At 40.4% G+C, this 17,497-nt stretch overlaps 1 protein-coding gene across 1 annotated transcript in view; it reads left to right on the top strand.

Moving 5' to 3' along the window:
• Window positions 1–17,497, top strand: part of pafah1b3 (platelet-activating factor acetylhydrolase, isoform Ib, gamma subunit) — a 43,479-nt gene that overhangs the window by 23,881 nt on the left and 2,101 nt on the right. The gene's annotated exons all lie outside the window — the stretch shown is intronic.

Raw genomic sequence — 17,497 nt, 5'->3', positions numbered from 1 at the left:
CTGCGTGGCTTCCTGAAAAAAAAAAAAAAACTCAAGTGCCTTATCGTAAGGGAAGTCATTGGGTTCGGGACCATTTATGGAGATTTGTAAGCAGGCTGCCAGGTGTTCCCCTTGGAGCCTATTCCTGGAGGTCTGTTTTAATCTATGGATAAAAAAGTACATTTTTTTTTTTTTTTATCAAAGCACTAAAAATTTCCATTACATCAAAAAATATACAAAGGAATACTGAATTTCCTTACCTTATTCATAGCTGAGAAAAGCAGCAAACATTGAAAGTCAATGAAATTATAATACTCAAATACGAAGTTATTATTAGCCTATGGGCATCCTACAGTAACCTATCTTAACTACCGCATTGTTTCTTAAAATATTCAGATTTTATGCTTCAGATAGCATCAACTAGGCATCCCCGCGAGTATAACATTTTTATTTAGGCTAGTGGGAAATCCTTATTTATTGTGAATGTCAAGCCATTATTAATAACTTGCATGAATGCTGGAGCGGGATAATGCAATAAGGCCGGTTCCTCGCGTCAAGCTGCTACTGTATGCATCAAAATTGGTTTATAGCCTGACTCGGGGATGTCCGTTTCCTGTAAGCCAAGAAGGCTATGATAAAGCTTATCATGAGCACGACGTAGGCTACCTTTTAAAATAAGGGGTCGGAAGGCGAATCGGGAAGGCTGCGTTATTTTTATTTTTGGGGGGCTTTTTTTCACCTTTTAATTGGATAGGACAGTGTAGAGACAGGAAATGAGCGGGAGAGAGATGGGGACGGATGGCCTACTTGCAGTCCGGGAATTTAAGCCTACATAAACACTGACTCGCACACAGTGTTGCCAGATACTGCTGACTTTTCCCAGCCCAAAATATGTTCAAAACCTGCCAAAATGCACTTAAAACCGCCCAATCTGGCAACATTGCTCGCACATGCTGCTAAGGCGGAAGGTAGCTTGTCGACGTCACCTCAAGACGACGCCAACGATTGGTCAAATTTGGGGGAAAGTTGCGTTGATTGAATATAATTGCAACACTGCCCTGAATTCGCGGGGATTGGTCGAATTTGCGTTGAAGTTGCAAATCGCAACATCACGAAATCCTGGAGGGTCTGGATGTGAATGAACGGAACGATACGCAACGGAATTTTTTTTTTTTCAAAATCGCGAGTCTGATTGTGTGGCGCCACACAATGGTCTATGTATGGGAAACCCTGAACGCCATCCCAAAGATCTCACTGCTGCACAGGAAGCGTCAAGCTTGGGTTTAGCCTGTTGCTTGAATTTATTAGTTGTCCTTAGTCTTTTATCCTTTTCACTGATGGCAGTTCTGAAGTTTTATACAAGGCTAAATAATGGCAGTAATTAGGCACTTTCACTTTTAGTGCTCGAGTCAGCAGGAGCGGGTGGCGCGTTGTGCTATATGCATTGCGTGCAACAGCCAGGAATTTGTTAGGATTCACCTACAAAACTAAGTTGCTCATAAAACTACCAACCTTTTCTGGTTCTAACAGTACCATTAAGTGCCATGTAGACCCTTTCTATTTTATGCTACAACGTTAAGTAGAGGGGTGTGTGGTTTTTTTTTTTTTTTTTTGTTTGTTTGTTTGTTTGTTTGTTTGTTTGTTTTACTAAAATTTCGATGCTGTAGTTGAAGGAGAGGGTGGAAAGGCTGTTTGTTTGTGGTTGATGCAGTATTTGAAGGAGGAGCTGCTGTTTGTACAACAGTAGACACAGATGCCTCGGCTGTTTTGACTTCAGCACACTCAGATGAAATACCGAAAGGAGGCGAGAATGGTTGTTTAGATTTTTTTTTTTACAGGCAGTGTTTGATGGAAGATGGATATGATGTGTTACTAGTACCTGAAGATACAGTATTTAATTGAACAGTGTACATTTTGCTCATATTGTGAAAGAATCTTTCAAAGCCTATAATTACAGGAAAAAAACCCAATGAGTTAGTTGAGAGAGATATAACAGGATGGCGTGTCCATTCATTTGATAATGAAATAATGTTTTTAGGTGCAATATAGGGGCGGCACGGTGGTGTAGTGGTTAGCGCTGTCGCCTCACAGCAAGAAGGTCCGGGTTCGAGCCCCGTGGCCGGCGAGGGCCTTTCTGTGTGGAGTTCGCATGTTCTCCCCGTGTCCGCGTGGGTTTCCTCCGGGTGCTCCGGTTTCCCCCACAGTCCAAAGACATGCAGGTTAGGTTAACTGGTGACTCTAAATTGACCGTAGGTGTGAATGTGAGTGTGAATGGTTGTCTGTGTCTGTGTCAGCCCTGTGATGACCTGGCGACTTGTCCAGGGTGTACCCCGCCTCTCGCCCGTAGTCAGCTGGGATAGGCTCCAGCTTGCCTGCGACCCTGTAGAACAGGATGAAGCGGCTAGAGATGATATGAGGTGCAATATAATGTCGCATGTGTTTCTGTGGACAAAAAGGCAATGACAAGATTCAGAAACACAGGGCAACTACAAATAGGATGGAAAGCAAGTCCGAAATAAGACAGGATAATGCCCAGGCCAGACAGCAGAAAGATGCATGCTGCGGCCTGCGATCGGGCAGGTGGCGAGTGGACGTGGGCATTTTGTGCCAAATCCTGCATTGTGGTCAGACATTGTAACAGTCGAACTTGTGAGATGTGCCTTTTAGACATGCTGTGTTAGCTAGAGAGGCGGCGTCATCTGCTCACGCTTGTGTTTTTCTGTTAGTTGAGCCGTGCACGTTGCTGGAAATGGGTGTGTGTTAATGAGCTCCTTTTCTTTTCGCTCCTCAGCTCAAGAGTAACATTTAGGGAATGTGTGATGTCTATTTTGTTCATGTATAATAAGATGGAGCCATTCCTCCGGGCATGGTAAGGTTGAAGTGTACACAGCAAATTTTATAGTGTTAATTCTGAGTGAGTCAATTTTAACACTATGCTGGTGTTTTTGTCCCAATCTCTGCAGTGTTTAAATTAATACTTCCTAAAGTTGTAAATTTTTTTAGTGTCATTTCAACTCTGTATTTTAACACTTTTTTGCTTAATACTAGGAAATTAACTCTGATAATTTTGCTGTAGTAAGTTAATAAACTGAGTATTGTGGAAGTCCCAGAGTTTGTGTGAACGTGTATTTTTGCCTCCCTCTCTTCTCCACAAACTCCAAACTGCTTCAACCTGCGATTGGTTGCTCAAGCGTTGCACGACTGCCTGCCTCTGCGTCAACCTGCTATTTGCACTGATTGGAAGCGAATCACAGCTGAAGTGCGAACAGATTGTAATCCACTTGCGTCAACCTGCTTCTACTAAAGACCCTCTGCAACATTGTCATTATCTGCGTCATCATGCGTCGATGCAAGACCAGTCTTGAGTCTACCTGTGATTTTATCACCGGTAGACGCAAGTAGTTGAAAGTTAGCTGCAGCCTGCTGTCTGACCTGGGCATAACCGAAGCCAACATCCCCTCGGACTGGGTCCACATAGTGATGATGGCTCTGAAGCTAGCCTGCAAAGTATTCTCAACGAAATATGGGAGTTCAGAAGAGACAACCGGGCATAGCTATCAGACATTAACTTTTTTTTTTTTAAAAAGAGAGTAAATGACAGACTAGATGAATCGGAGGAGAGAATCAAAGAAAGAGATGGTACTTCAGGCAGCATAAATGTTAATTAGGAAGCTAGCACACCACTAAGCTAATTGACCAGGAGGGTTGAGTGCGGAGATGCAACGTAAGGCTCTATGGGATACTGAAGAATAAAGAGGGCAGCAACTATGGTGGGTCTTCTTGACAACTTATTGAAAGGCGTGCTCAACCTTCCCCGTGATCAGGACCTCGGAATTGAACGAGCCCATCAAGCTCTGCAGCCAAAGCCCAGCAACAATCAGGCTCGACCCCGGTCTCATCTCATCTGGGAGCTACCGGATGAAAGAAGAGGTTCTCCGGAGAGCATGACAGAAAAAAGTGTTTTGTAATGATACTTGTTTCTACATATTGACCATGACTTCCCCTCAGAGGTGCTGAGGAAACGCTGTGAATATGCCAAAGCCAAGAAAGTGCTAAAAGAAAAGCGAATAAAGTTTCAGACTCCGTATCCTGCAAAGATGCAGGTATTCTATGAAGATGGCGCCCAGCTATACCAGGAAGCGGCGGAGGCAACAAGGGACATGGCTTCGTGAGGATTCCCAGTGAAAGTGGTCAGCACCCCTACTGCCCCGGACCAAGAGAAGATGCAACTCCTGTCGACTTGGCAAGTGGCAGAGATGCGACGCGACTGGGGTGGAAATAAGGAACTGGGTGTGGCGGACAGCAGCTCACTGTCGGGTACAAATCACCGTTTGCAATACAAGGAAAAACTTCAAGTATTTAGATGCTGTTTAATACCAGCAGGTGATTTAAAGGTTTATGACTTAATTGAATCACAATGGCGGATAAACATTGCATGATTACTGGGGGATACACTTCGTCTAAATTGCATGTCAAGACTGCCAGGACATCTTTGGACTGATCTGTAGGACTCCTACCTTTTGCTCAACTGAATGAGTCAGGACTCGTTAATCAGCATGACATCCACGGTTTAATCTGCAGAAACTTTGGACACTGACGTAGCAAAATTTGAGTGCCCCACCAACGATGCGACGTGGGACTCGCCCTCCTGAGGATTTTATGTCCATCAGATCCTAGAAGGCTCTTCAGAAACGAGCCTCTACCTTGGAAATAACTGTTCTACACCATTCTGATGACATTTTGTTCTATGTTTGTTCACTGGGAGAGATTTGTTTAGTGCACTGATTCGGTATGGTTAAAAGTAGTGAGAAAGAGGGAGGTTATGTTTTGGATTATATATTTAAAAATCTATGAACAAGCAGGATGTTAAAATTGTTTCACTTAATGTGACGGGGATTACAAATCCAGTCGAGAAGCAAAATGCTCTCCAATGAAAAAGGAGAATGCTCAGGTGGTGTTCCTACAAGAGACACATCTCGTGTCATTAGAACTTGAAAAATGAGCGAGAATGGGATATTCAAGGGTTTACTATTCATCCTATAAATCAGGCCGTAGGAGAGGTGTTTCAATTTTAATAGCAAAGAAAATGCCATTTGAACATCTTTCAGAAGTAATAGATAAGGATGGGAGGTGTATATAATCGTCTCAGGCAAAGTACAGTGCCTTGCAAAAGTATTCATACCCCTTGAACTTTTTCACATTTTTCCGCCTTACAACCATGAACTTGAGGGTTTTTTTTTTTTTTTTTTTTGAGATTTTATGTGATAGACCAACACAGAGTAGCACATAATTGTGAAGTGAAATGAATGATAAATGGTCTTCACAATTTTAAACAAATAATCTGAAAAATGTGATGTGCATTAGTATTCAGCCCACCTGTGTCAATACTTTTGTAGAGCCACCTTTTGCTGCAATTACAACTGCAAGTCTTTTGTGGTACATCTCTACCAGCTTTGCACATCTAGACACTGAAATGTTTGCCCATTCTTCTTTGCAAAATAGCTCAAGCTCAGCCAGATTGGATGGAGAGCGTCTGTGAACAGCAATTTTCAAGTCTTGCCACAGATGCTCAATGGGATTTAGGTCTGGACCTTAACTGGGCCATTCTAATACATGAATATTCTTTGATCTAAAACATTCCATTGTAGCTCTGGCTGTATGTTTAGGGTCATTGTCTTGCTGGAAGGTGAATCTCCTCCTTCCCAGTCTCAAGTCTTTTGCAGCCTCCAACAGGTTTTCTTCCAGGATTGCCCTGTATTTAGCTCCATCCATCTTCCCATCAACTCTGACCAGCTTCCCTGTCCCTGCTGAAGAAAAGCATCCCCATAGCATGATGCTGCAACCACCATGTTTCACAGTGGGGATGGTGTGTGCAGGGTGATGCGGTGTTAGTTTTCCGCCACACATAGCGCTTTGCATTTAGGCCAGAAAGTTCAACTTTGGTCTCATCTGACCAAAGCACCTTCTTCCACATGTTTGCTGTGTCCCCTACATGGCTTCTTATGCCTGTCTTTCAACAATGGCTTTCTTCTTGCCACTCTTCCAAAAAGGCCAGATTTGTGGAGTGTATGACTTATAGTTGTCTTGTGCATAGATTCTCCCACCTGAGCTGTGGATTTCTGCAACTCCTCCAGAGTGATCATGGGCCTCTTGGCTGCCTCTCTGACCAGTGCTCTCCTTGCTCGCTCTGTCAGTTTGGACGGTCATGTCTTGGTAGGTTTGCAGTTGTGCCATACTTTTTCCATTTTTGAATGATGGATTGAACAGTGCTTCTTGAGATGTTCAGAGCTTGGGATTTTTTTTTTTTTAATAATCTAACCCTGCTTTAAACCTCTCCAGAACTTTATCCCTGACCTGTCTGATGAGTTCTTTGGTCTTCATGATGCTGTTTGTTCTTCAGTGTTCTCTAACAAACCACTGAGGCCTTCACAGAACAAGTGTATTTATGCTGAGAGTAAATTACACACAGTAGGACTCTAACTAATTAGATGACTTCTGAAGGCAATTGATTGCACTGGATTGTATTTAGAGGTATCAGAGGACAGGGGGCTAAATACTAATGCATACTACCTTTTTTTTTCAGATTTTTATTTGTTTAAAATTTTGAAGATCATTTATCAGTTTCGTTTCACTTCACAATTATGTGCTACTCTGTGTTGGTCTGTCACATAATCTCAATAAAAAAAACTTAAGTTTGTGGTTGTAAGGTGGAAAAATGTGAAAAAGTTCAAGGGGTATGAATACTTTTGCAAGGCACTGTAGATGGAGTCATAATAACATTTCCGGGGGTACATAAACATTGGGTAGTCATTTTGTTTTTTACAGAAAAAAGATGTTTGGCTTAATGGTACAAACCACAGGAATTGTTATATGTGGTAGAGATTGGAATATCTGTCTTGACCCTACAATAGATTTGTCCACAAATCAAGTTGCTACATCACTACATGAGAAAATCAATGTCAGAGCTGGGCATATTAGATCTATGAAGAGATTTTTACCCTACAGATCGTGATTACACTTTTTACTCATGTCTCCATGACACACATTCAAGAATAGATTTTTTTTTTTTTTTTGGTTACAGAAAGACTGCCATAGAAAACGTAGGCGTGATATTGGGTGTATTGATATTTCTGATGATGCTTCTCTGGCTTGCACTGTTTGTAACCTCCTGAGAACCAACCCATAGACTTGTGTCCTCTGTAGTTGACATTTGTTTTACATGCACACCCTCTTACTCTTTCAAGCTGTTCACTTGAATCCTGGTGTATTGTAAAGAGTACATCCTGGACTTTTCAATGATGTATCATGTGACTAGGAGGGTTGCTGGGAAATTCCTAGTAAGGAAATCACAACAAAAGAGAAATTGAGACACCTTTTTTTTTTTTTTTTTTTTCTTGGTTCCCAGGAGGATATATTCTTGATAATTCAGGAAGATCACAGTGGAGACTAAACACCAGTATTTTAAACAACCCAAAATTTACATCCCAAATAAGAAAAGAAATTAAAGTGTTTTTGGAAGAAAATGATACAGGGGAAGTAGACCGGAGTATAGTATGGGATGCCCTGAAGGCAGTAGTTAGAGGTAAAATTACATTCTTCTGCGCTCATTTTGGCGAGGAGCAAGACAATCACAGCTAATGGACCTTAATAAAGAATTAAAAGATCTTGAGACACAACATAAACTGCTACCAAACCCAAGCCTGTTGATAAGAATAAAGTTAATTAGTAATGAAATAAGCATGTTATATACACAAGAAATTGAGAAAAAAAAATGGTATTTACAAAACAAATATTAGGAATCGGGCTCAAAATCAGCAAAATGTCTGGCAAGAAAGCTACAAAAACAAGTAGTGGATAACACAATATACAAAAGAAGAGATCCAGATTCTAAAAATATGCAATACAGTCTAAGAGAAATACAAAAAAAACTCTTAAAGAATGCTATAAATCGTTATATACACAACCTGAATTAGCAGGAGAACAGCAGATTGGTGAATTTCTCAACTCTCTTAATCTACCTGCAGCTTCAGAGGAACACAATCCAATATTAACAGCAGCAATAACTGAGGCAGAACTTAACAGCGCCATCTCCAGATTGAAAGCAAACAGATCTCCAGGTCTCAGTGGTCAAAATCAGAGTAGTATAAAGCCTTACGAATGGAATTAATGCCAAGTTTTCTTCAGGTTTGCAATACAACTTTAGTGTATTTAAAAATGCCTCCTTCATGGAAGGAGGTGGTTATTTCTGTTCTCCCTAAAGAGGGAAAGGATAAATTAGAATGTGCGTATATAGACCCATTTCGGTGTTGAACGTTGATTTATATACAGCCATCCTGGCCAAAAGGCTGGAGAAAATCCTCCCTCGGATTATACATCATGACCAGACTAGGGGTTGTCTCGTAAAGATAAGCTCAGGATAACACCAGGCGGTCCCTGCACATACTGCATTACATCCAACAAAATAATCCTGAAGCCCTCATAATTAGCTTGGATGCAGAGAAAGCCTTTGACTCAGTAAGCCAGATTTTCCTATACAAGTCCCTTAAAAGATTTGGCATACACAAAAATTTCATTAAAGGTATGCTCACACTTTATGACAAACCATCAGCTCGGATAAAAATAAATGGTCATCTCTCAGACACCATCATACTACAGCGTGGAACGAGACGGGGTATCCACTTTCCCTTTTTACTTTCAGTAATTTCTTTGAACTTTTTCTGTGGCAGATTGTACAGCTTGCATCTTTAATACAAAGAAACAACTAGAATTTGGTGCACAAGTTTTAATTTTTGTGTTTTCTGAAATCAACACAGGGTCAAAATTATACATACAGGGTCAGAAATTTACATACGCTCACTTAGATTATTAATTCAGAGATGCTGAAACTTCCAAAGTGTCCTTTTTTTTTTTTTTTTTTTTTTTTTTTTTTAAATCTTGCCATGGCCTCTTTAACTTCCTGTTAGTGATCATGATAGAGAAGCTACCAGTTGTAGTCCGTGCCTTCATAAAAAGGGTTTGTTTGCAGCACTCATTGGATTGACCAACATACAATGGGAAAGTCCAAGGAGCTCAGTGCAGATCTGAGAAAGAGGATTACAGATGAACACAACTCTGGAATGTCTCTTGGAGCCATTTCTAAACAACTGCAATTGTATGCAAGTTATTGAGAGGTGTAGTCACTTTGCCAAGCCACTTTGCTTCAAGAAAACCCAAACGGTCACCCTCAGCTGATAGGAAACTGGTTTGGGTGGTTAGGAACAACCTGGGAACCACCATGGCACAGTCCTGCCATGAACTGGAAGCTGATAGATCACTGTCTACAGTTCAGTGAGGGTTTTTTTTTTTTTTTTGTATCACCATGGACTGAGAAGCTGCTATCCAAGAAATGGGCCCCCTGCTTCAAAATCGACACCTTCAAGCTTAACTAAAGCTTAAAGCTGACCACACGGACAAAGAAAAAGCTTTCTGGAGGATGGCTGTATGGTCAGATGAGTAGTCAGGAGGCCGATCATGAAAAAGTAATTTTTTGCTAAACATTCGGGGTAGAAGCAGGAAACATAGCTTAAAATCTTCTCCTTGGGGCACTGATTTAAGAATATTGCTGTTTCCATCTCGAAATTTTGCAATTTTGGGTTTTAGCGGGCTTTTCTTGCCAGGCGCTCGCCCCTGCAGCATGGAAACGAGGCTGAACTTCAAATATCACAAAAAAGCAGAATTTTTGTTTAAAATGTAGAAAAAAACAAGTAAATAAGTGCATAAAAATATTAACATGCAATAGTCACTTTATTCACTTCTTGAAATTGTTTATGGCGGTCACGTGACCTAAAAAGTCTGTGTCACGTGATGGGATAGTCAATCACAATAGATTAAATAAACACATTATTTATTAAAAAGAAAGGTCTCAATTATACAGATAAACCGCAACGGTGACATCTTGCTATGCTATTGGTACCAGAATTGGTTCAAATATGAAAACGAGGCTCAATAACCTGACATCATTATCAAACAGCACAAACTGCCAAATGAGGGCAAAAACATGAGTACGCTCTTTTTTTTTTTTCAATTCACTTCTTGCTTAAAACTAATTTAGCTATCAAACAAATGTTACTAATCTTGCTCCTCTTCGGACGAGATATTCTGGGTGTTTCTGCAAAAATCTCCACATTTGCATGCCTTCGAACAAAGAAGTGACAATTGAACACAAGAGCATCTTCGATTTGCACAGCAACTGCCTTGACATGTGCAACCACAATACGCTATCTCCAAACACGATGCGGAAATTTCTTCCTGACTCATCAACTTGGGCTGTAGAATCTCTTCTTCGTTAAGGAACCATCCATTGCTGTCTGGATTCGGGACCGAAGGACAAGGTTGAAGAGCTCTTTTCCATATAAGGACTTGGTGATTGACTTGCTTTATATGGAGATGCAAAGCATCTTGTGTTGGAGGAAGGGAATCAAGGCTTCGTTTTGTTTTGTGAAATATCAAGGCTCTCCTTGTTGATTTGAACTCATTCCTTGCCTTTGTTATAGAGCTGACAGACAAATGCCTCAGCATCGGCAAGCACGCTAGCATCAGGGGGGCTTTCATCGCCAAGGCGCTCTAGCAGCTTTGGACAACAGCTGTCGAAGGATTTCCATGCAATTTGTTTACCGATACCTAAAAATTGGCTTGTCGTATCACAACCAGTAATTGCATGAAAAGCTAACAATGATTTTCTTTTCTCCTCTGGCAATGTTATCTGGTGAATGGGTATGTAGCGCTTTCTGTGACTGGTTCCCAAAAACATCCAGACGTCTTGACAAAGGTCATCTCTATGCGCTAGTAAGAGAACAAGGACATCCGTATCTCAGCACAAAATGTTGACCTGTCTGAATCCCAGAACTGTAGCATCCCGGGCATGGAGTAGGATTCTTGTATCCGCCTCTTCGTGGTTAGAGGAGAGTCCTTGGAAGCCCTCTCTTGAATCATCTGATGACCATACCTTCAGTATATCCTTGAATCCACCGCTAACAACAAGTTCCCGCTGAGGATGTGCAGTGTAGTTATGGGAGATCTCGTTGGACAGAAAATCTGCCAGACTTGCCTTGTTTTCTTCTAAGACTATGAACCTTTCCCAGTTGCCAATTCTCTGCTCACGGTTCTCAATATTTCTTCTTATGCCCTTGCTTTTAGCTCCCTTTTGCTTACTTCTTGCACCTTCTTTGATTGAGTTGACATTGTATCTATCGAATATCACATCTACTCTCGAGCAACTTTCAGAAATGTGAGACGTGACAACTCCAGTAAACTTGTCTGCCCAATCTCCAAATGACTTCACACGAGTTTCCCAGGGACTGCACAATCATTGCATCAGTGATGCCATTGCATCAATGATTGTGCACGTTTTCTCTTTGTTGGGGGGAGGCTGGTTCCAACAAACCTCGTTTTGCAGTATCTCACTCAAGTCGGACTTCCCAGATGCCTGTCGAAGACTCCCATCCAAGGTTGCAACGGAAAGTGGAACAGGCGACAGCTCTTTTTGCTGCAAAGTGTCAACATCGTTACGACCAGATTCTAGAGCTACTACTACACGTCTTAATAGATCCCTGTCTGCTTTAATGGAAACGGTCTTGCTGTTATCTACCAAGACGGGGACGGAATACAGAGTTTCAAATGTCTTGAGCTGCTTCTGCGGGAGGCTGTCATGGAACTTGACTGATTTTCTTTATAAGCCTTTCTTGTACGAACTCCTTGACGATCTTTTTTCCGATTTCTCCGGCACACATCTCCGGTTGTGACGGCGACATTCTTGCTTTTACAAATTGATTGTTCTATTCATTCTATACAACAAAATAATATATATATTTTTTTTCCACTCTTGAAAAAAATCTAAACATTTGACCCGCAAGTTAGCTATAAAGTCTGCTGGATTGTTAGTCACGTGACTTAGATTTCCGGTCATGTGACTAAAACTTTTTTTTTAAAAGATAAATAATATCTTAGTTGTACACAAAAAAGAAATGAACTCAATTCCTGGCATTTTTATAGCATATTTGTTTGTCTTTCCTGTATTTTAAATTCCAGCCTCGTTTCCATGCAGGAGGAGTGTGTCCCTGGTAAGAAAACCCCGTTAAAACTCAATCGCAAAATTTCGAGGTGGAAACAGCAATATTCTTAATCAGTGCCCCAAGACGAAGATTTTAAGCTGTTTCCTGCTTCTACCCCGAATGTTTAGCGAAAATGAAAAATAAGTGTCTTTTCACAATCTGCCTCCTGACTAGAGACAAAGATTGAGTTGTTTGGCCACAATGACCACCATGTACAGAGGGACACTGTACCAGCTGGTGGTGGTGGTGGTAGGATCATCATGCTCTGGGGCTGTTTTGCTGCCAGTGGAACTGGTTCATTGCACAAAGTGGATGGAATAATGAAAAAGGAGGACTACCTCAGAATTCTTTAGCATAAGCCATCAGAAACTTGAACACAACTTGGGAGTTTACAACAGGGCAATGAAACCCAAACACGCATCAGAGCTGGTTGTGGAGGATAAAGCAGGCTAACATTAAGCTTCAAACAAATCCTGACTTCAACCCTATTGAAAATATATGGCCTGTGCTTATAAGTCAAGTCCATGCCAAGGAAAAAAAATTAATTAACTCTACCAAGTCTACCATGAAGAGTCATGAAATATCCAACCAGAATTCTGCCAGAAGTTTGTTCATGGTAAACAAAAATGTTTGGTCAAGGTGAGTCTTGCAGAGAGACATTTTACCCAAATACTAGGTGTGCTGTATGTAAATTTTTAACCCCATCTTGATTTCAGAAAACCCTAAGCAAATTAAAACTTGTGCACCAAATTCTAGGGGGTGGTTTTTTGTTGTTGTTTTTTTAAAGTTAAAGATGCATGCTGTACATTCTGCCACAGAAAAAGAAACGGTTCAAAGAAATTACTGAAAGCGCAAATATTCCCATGACATTCATATCCAAGATGACCATGTCACTGTATGTAAACTTCTGACTACAACTGTATATACCAAAAGAAATCACATCAATAACAAAGATAAATTACGACACTTTTTTAACAAAAATTAAAGAAGCCCTACAAAAGTGGAACTCTCTTGCCTCAGAATAGACAGTGTAAAAATGAGCATACTTCCAAGATATCGCTCTTTATTTCAAGCACTTCCTGTAGAAATTTCCTTAGAATGGTTTTCAGAATTGAATAAAATCATCTCCAGATTCATATGGAAGGGTAAGAAACCTGTCATATGAAATTTAAAACACTACAACTTCCAAAGGAGGATGGCATTACTTTATTTTAAAGAATATTATTTGGCAGCTCAGGTTAAACCTCTGATCAATATACAGTATGTAGTTTGACATTTCATGCAAGATGGAGAGAGAGCTCTCTATTCAGACAGACCCACCAATCTATGCCATATTGGCTCATAAAAATTTGGGAAGATTCAAAAATAATATTCAAAACCCATGGATCGAAGCCCAATTAAATATTTGGGATACATTAAAGGAAGAATATAAATTAGAGAATAATTTACAAATAATTCAGTGGTGTGCTTATGACCTTGCGTTCAAACCAAACGAAATGGATCATAGATTTAAATCTTGGATTTCGAAAGGAATAACGTTTTATTCACTTACAACTAAAGGAAAATTGAAGGACTTTGAAAGTCTGAGGGGCGGCACGGTGGTGTAGTGGTTAGCGCTGTCGCCTCACAGCAAGAAGGTCCGGGTTCGAGCCCCGTGGCCGGCGAGGGCCTTTCTGTGCGGAGTTTACATGTTCTCCCCGTGTCTGCTTGGGTTTCCTCTGGGTGCTCCGGTTTCCCCCACAGTCCAAAGACATGCAGGTTAGGTTAACTGGTGACTCTAAATTGACCGTAGGTGTGAATGAGAGTGTGAATGGTTGTCTGTGTCTATGTGTCAGCCCTGTGATGACCTGGCGACTTGTCCAGGGTGTACCCTGCCTTTCGCCCATAGTCAGCTGGGATAGGCTCCAGCTTGCCTGCGACCCTGTAGAACAGGATAAAGCGGCTAGAGATAATGAGATGAGAATGAAAGTCTGAGGAAGGAATATCAACTTGGAAAAATCTGACTTTTTGTTTTTTTTAAAAGATACCTCCAGATACAGACTTATTTTGAACGTTTAATTTTCGGCGTAAAATGGACATGAATGATCCTATATTGAAAGTACTCCTGGACGCCTACTAAAATCTAAATAAGGGCACTATCTCTAAAATTTACAAAGGCCTATTGACAGACTCGCACAACAGAATGCATCAAAGAAAAGTAGGAGAGAGAGGGTAACCTTACAATGTCAAACGAGGTCTGACTGAACATGTGTGATCTCCAATGGAAATATATAAACTCGTATGTGGAGGAAGTTTGGATGGAAGTGTTTTATGGGTTGTTTTACAATCAGGGTACGCAAGCTAAAAATCACATTTAACACATCTTCAATATCAAAAGGCTTGACTAAATAAACTTGGTTGTTTATTGTAGCCCTGTGATAGCTCTATTTACCAGGCAAAAAAAAATTTGGTGATAACGTTATTTTTGGTGAATGTATGGCAATACGTGTCATTTAGCAAAATTACTCGTCATTTAGAAAAAGTGCTTTTTTGACCACAGGTAACTCCAAAACGGATGCACTTAAATCATTCTTTATACCATAAAACAAATATTTGGTTCTGTATCATTGGAAACATAGTTAAGTTTTAATGTTGAATGCCAGTAAGTTTTCAGACTATTTTGATCAAATTAGTATGTAATTGTGTCAAAAAAAATGTCCTCTCCGAGACAGCTAATTTTTCAATATAAAATAACATATCTAAAATGATGATTTTCATCCTAAAATGTGGTCAAGATATTGGGACATAAATATTAGAGACAACTAACACAAAGCTTACAGCCTTATATTTAAAAGCACTATGGAAGTAGCGGATTCTGAATTGTCAAAAAAAAAAAAGTCCTCTCCGAGAATCACTTCATTTGTTTCTCCCAGCCCTGCTTAAAGCTACACTTAATCTTCTTTATCTTATAGCAGATTACACAAAACTACCATACACATGTCAAAAAATTACCTGAAATCTGTTCTTTAACTTGTCCTTCACTTAAAAACTGGTACAAGAACCAGTTTGAACAATTTGAATTTTGGACCCCTGTGACAAAAACTTTGTACCCTGATTGTAAAACAACCCTCATTCATGTGTGGCGGGTTGTGGGTTTTTTTTTTTTTTTGGGTCCCCCCTCCAATCACACCAAAGCAGAAAGTATGTGTGGTGGGAGGAGATGCTAAATGTTGGAGACAGCTTCTTGAAATGTGCACTGACCATTGGCATATATTTTGGGACTGCCCAGTGATAAAACCATTCTGGGCAGAGCTTCATAATGCATTAAGAAAGATGTTTGATACTGACCTGCCCTTTCAGGTTCTCACTTTATTTTTCGGACATGTTGACGTCCAGGCAAGCTACACTGAATATTTGTTTGGTATTTTAATATGTGCCTGCAAAAAGGTGCTTACGAGATGCTGGCTGCTTCCTGAACCCCCTACAATACAAGAATGGCTGGCTAAATATAGTAAATGAGATTTATAATATGGAAAGGATGACTTTCTCTCTCCGTCTCAAGAAAACTGTGTTTAAGTTATGGACTACAGTGGTGCTTGAAAGTTTGTGAACCCTTTAGAATTTTCTATACTTCTCCATAAATATGACCTAAAACATAATCAGATTTTCACACATGTCCTAAAAGTAGATAAAGAGAAGCCAGTTAAATAAATGAGACAAAAATATTATACTTGGTCAGTTATTTACTGAGGAAAATGATCCAATATTACATATGTGAGTGGCAAAAGTATGTGAACCTTTGCTTTCAGTATCTGGTGTGAGCCCCTTTGTGCAGCAATAACTGCAACTAAACGTTTCCGGTAACTGTTGATCAGTCCTGCACACCAGCTTGGAGGAATTTTAGCCCATTCCTCCGTACAGAACAGCTTCAATTCTGGGATGTTGGTGGGTTTCCTCACATGAACTGCTCGCTTCAGGCCCTTCCACAACATTTCGATTGGATTAAGGTCAGGACTTGGCCATTTCAAAACATTAACTTTATTCTTCTTTAACCATTCTTTGGTAGAACGACTTGTGTGCTTAGGGTCATTGTCTTGCTGCATGACCCACTTTCTCTAGAGATTCAGTTCATGGACAGATGTCCTGACATTTTCCTTTAGAATTCACTGGTATAATTCAGAGTTCATTGTTCCATCAATGATGGCAAGCCGTCCTGGCTCAGATGAAGCAAAACAGGCCCAAACCATGATACTACCACCACCATGTTTCACAGATGGGATAAGGTTCTTATGCTGGAATGCAGTGTTTTCCTTTCTCCAAACTTAACGCTTCTCATTTCAACCAAAAGGTTCTATTTTGGTTTCATCCGTCCACAAAACATTTTTCCAATAGCCTTCTGGCTTGTCAATGTGATCTTTAGCAAACTGCAGACGAGCAGCAATGTTTGGAGAGCAGTGGCTTTCTCCTTGCAACCATGCCATGCACACCATTGTTGTTCACTGTTCTCCTGATGGTGGACTCATGAACATTAACATTAGCCAATGTGAGAGAGGCCTTCAGTTGCTTAGAAGTTACCCTGGGGTCCTTTGTGACCTCACCGGCTATTACACGTGTTGCTCTTGGAGTGATCTTTGTTGGCGAACCACTCCTGCGGAGGGTAACAGTGGTCTTGAATTTCCTCCATTTGTACACTGTGGATTGGTGGAATCCAAACTCTTTAGAGATGCTTTTGTAACCTTTTCCAGCCTGATGAGCATCAACACTTTTTTTTTTTCCTGAGGTCCTCAGAAATCTCCTTTGTTTGTGCCATGATACACTTCCACAGACATGTGTTGTGAAGATCAGACTTTGATAGATCCCTGTTCTTTAAATAAAACGGGGTGCCCACTCACTCCTCAGTCATCCCATTGATTGAAAACACATGACTTTAATTTCACCTTCAAATTAACTGCTAATCCTAGAGGTTCACATACTTTTGCCACTCACAGATACACAACATTGGATCATTTTCCCCAATAAATAATTGGCCAAGTATAATATTTTTGTCTCATTTGTTTAACTGGGTTCTCTTTATCTACTTTTAGGACTTGTGTGAAAATCTGATGATGTTTTAAGTCATATTTATGCAGAAATATAGAAAATTCTAAAGGGTTCACAAACTTTCAAGCACCACTGTAAGTGGGTCAAATATATGTAATGCCCATACGACCAGATTTTGTGGCAGTATCAAGTGAATGATTATGGAAAGTTCTTGTTTTCCTGCAGCTTTAACTTTATATGCACCCCTTCTTATCTTTCAAATTTGTAATTTTATTTAGTTTCCTCTTATCTAACCTCTCCTGGACTTACCCGTCAAACTCTCTGTTATCCGTATGCACACGCTTAATCTCTCCCAAACTGTATAAGGTTCATGAATCCTGAAAATGTATGCAATGCAGAAGAGATGTTAC

Source organism: Neoarius graeffei, chromosome 5 (assembly GCF_027579695.1).
Source record: "Neoarius graeffei isolate fNeoGra1 chromosome 5, fNeoGra1.pri, whole genome shotgun sequence".
Taxonomy (NCBI): domain Eukaryota; kingdom Metazoa; phylum Chordata; class Actinopteri; order Siluriformes; family Ariidae; genus Neoarius; species Neoarius graeffei.
Note: the sequence above shows the minus strand (reverse complement) of the source record. Positions and strands in the feature narration are given on the sequence as shown.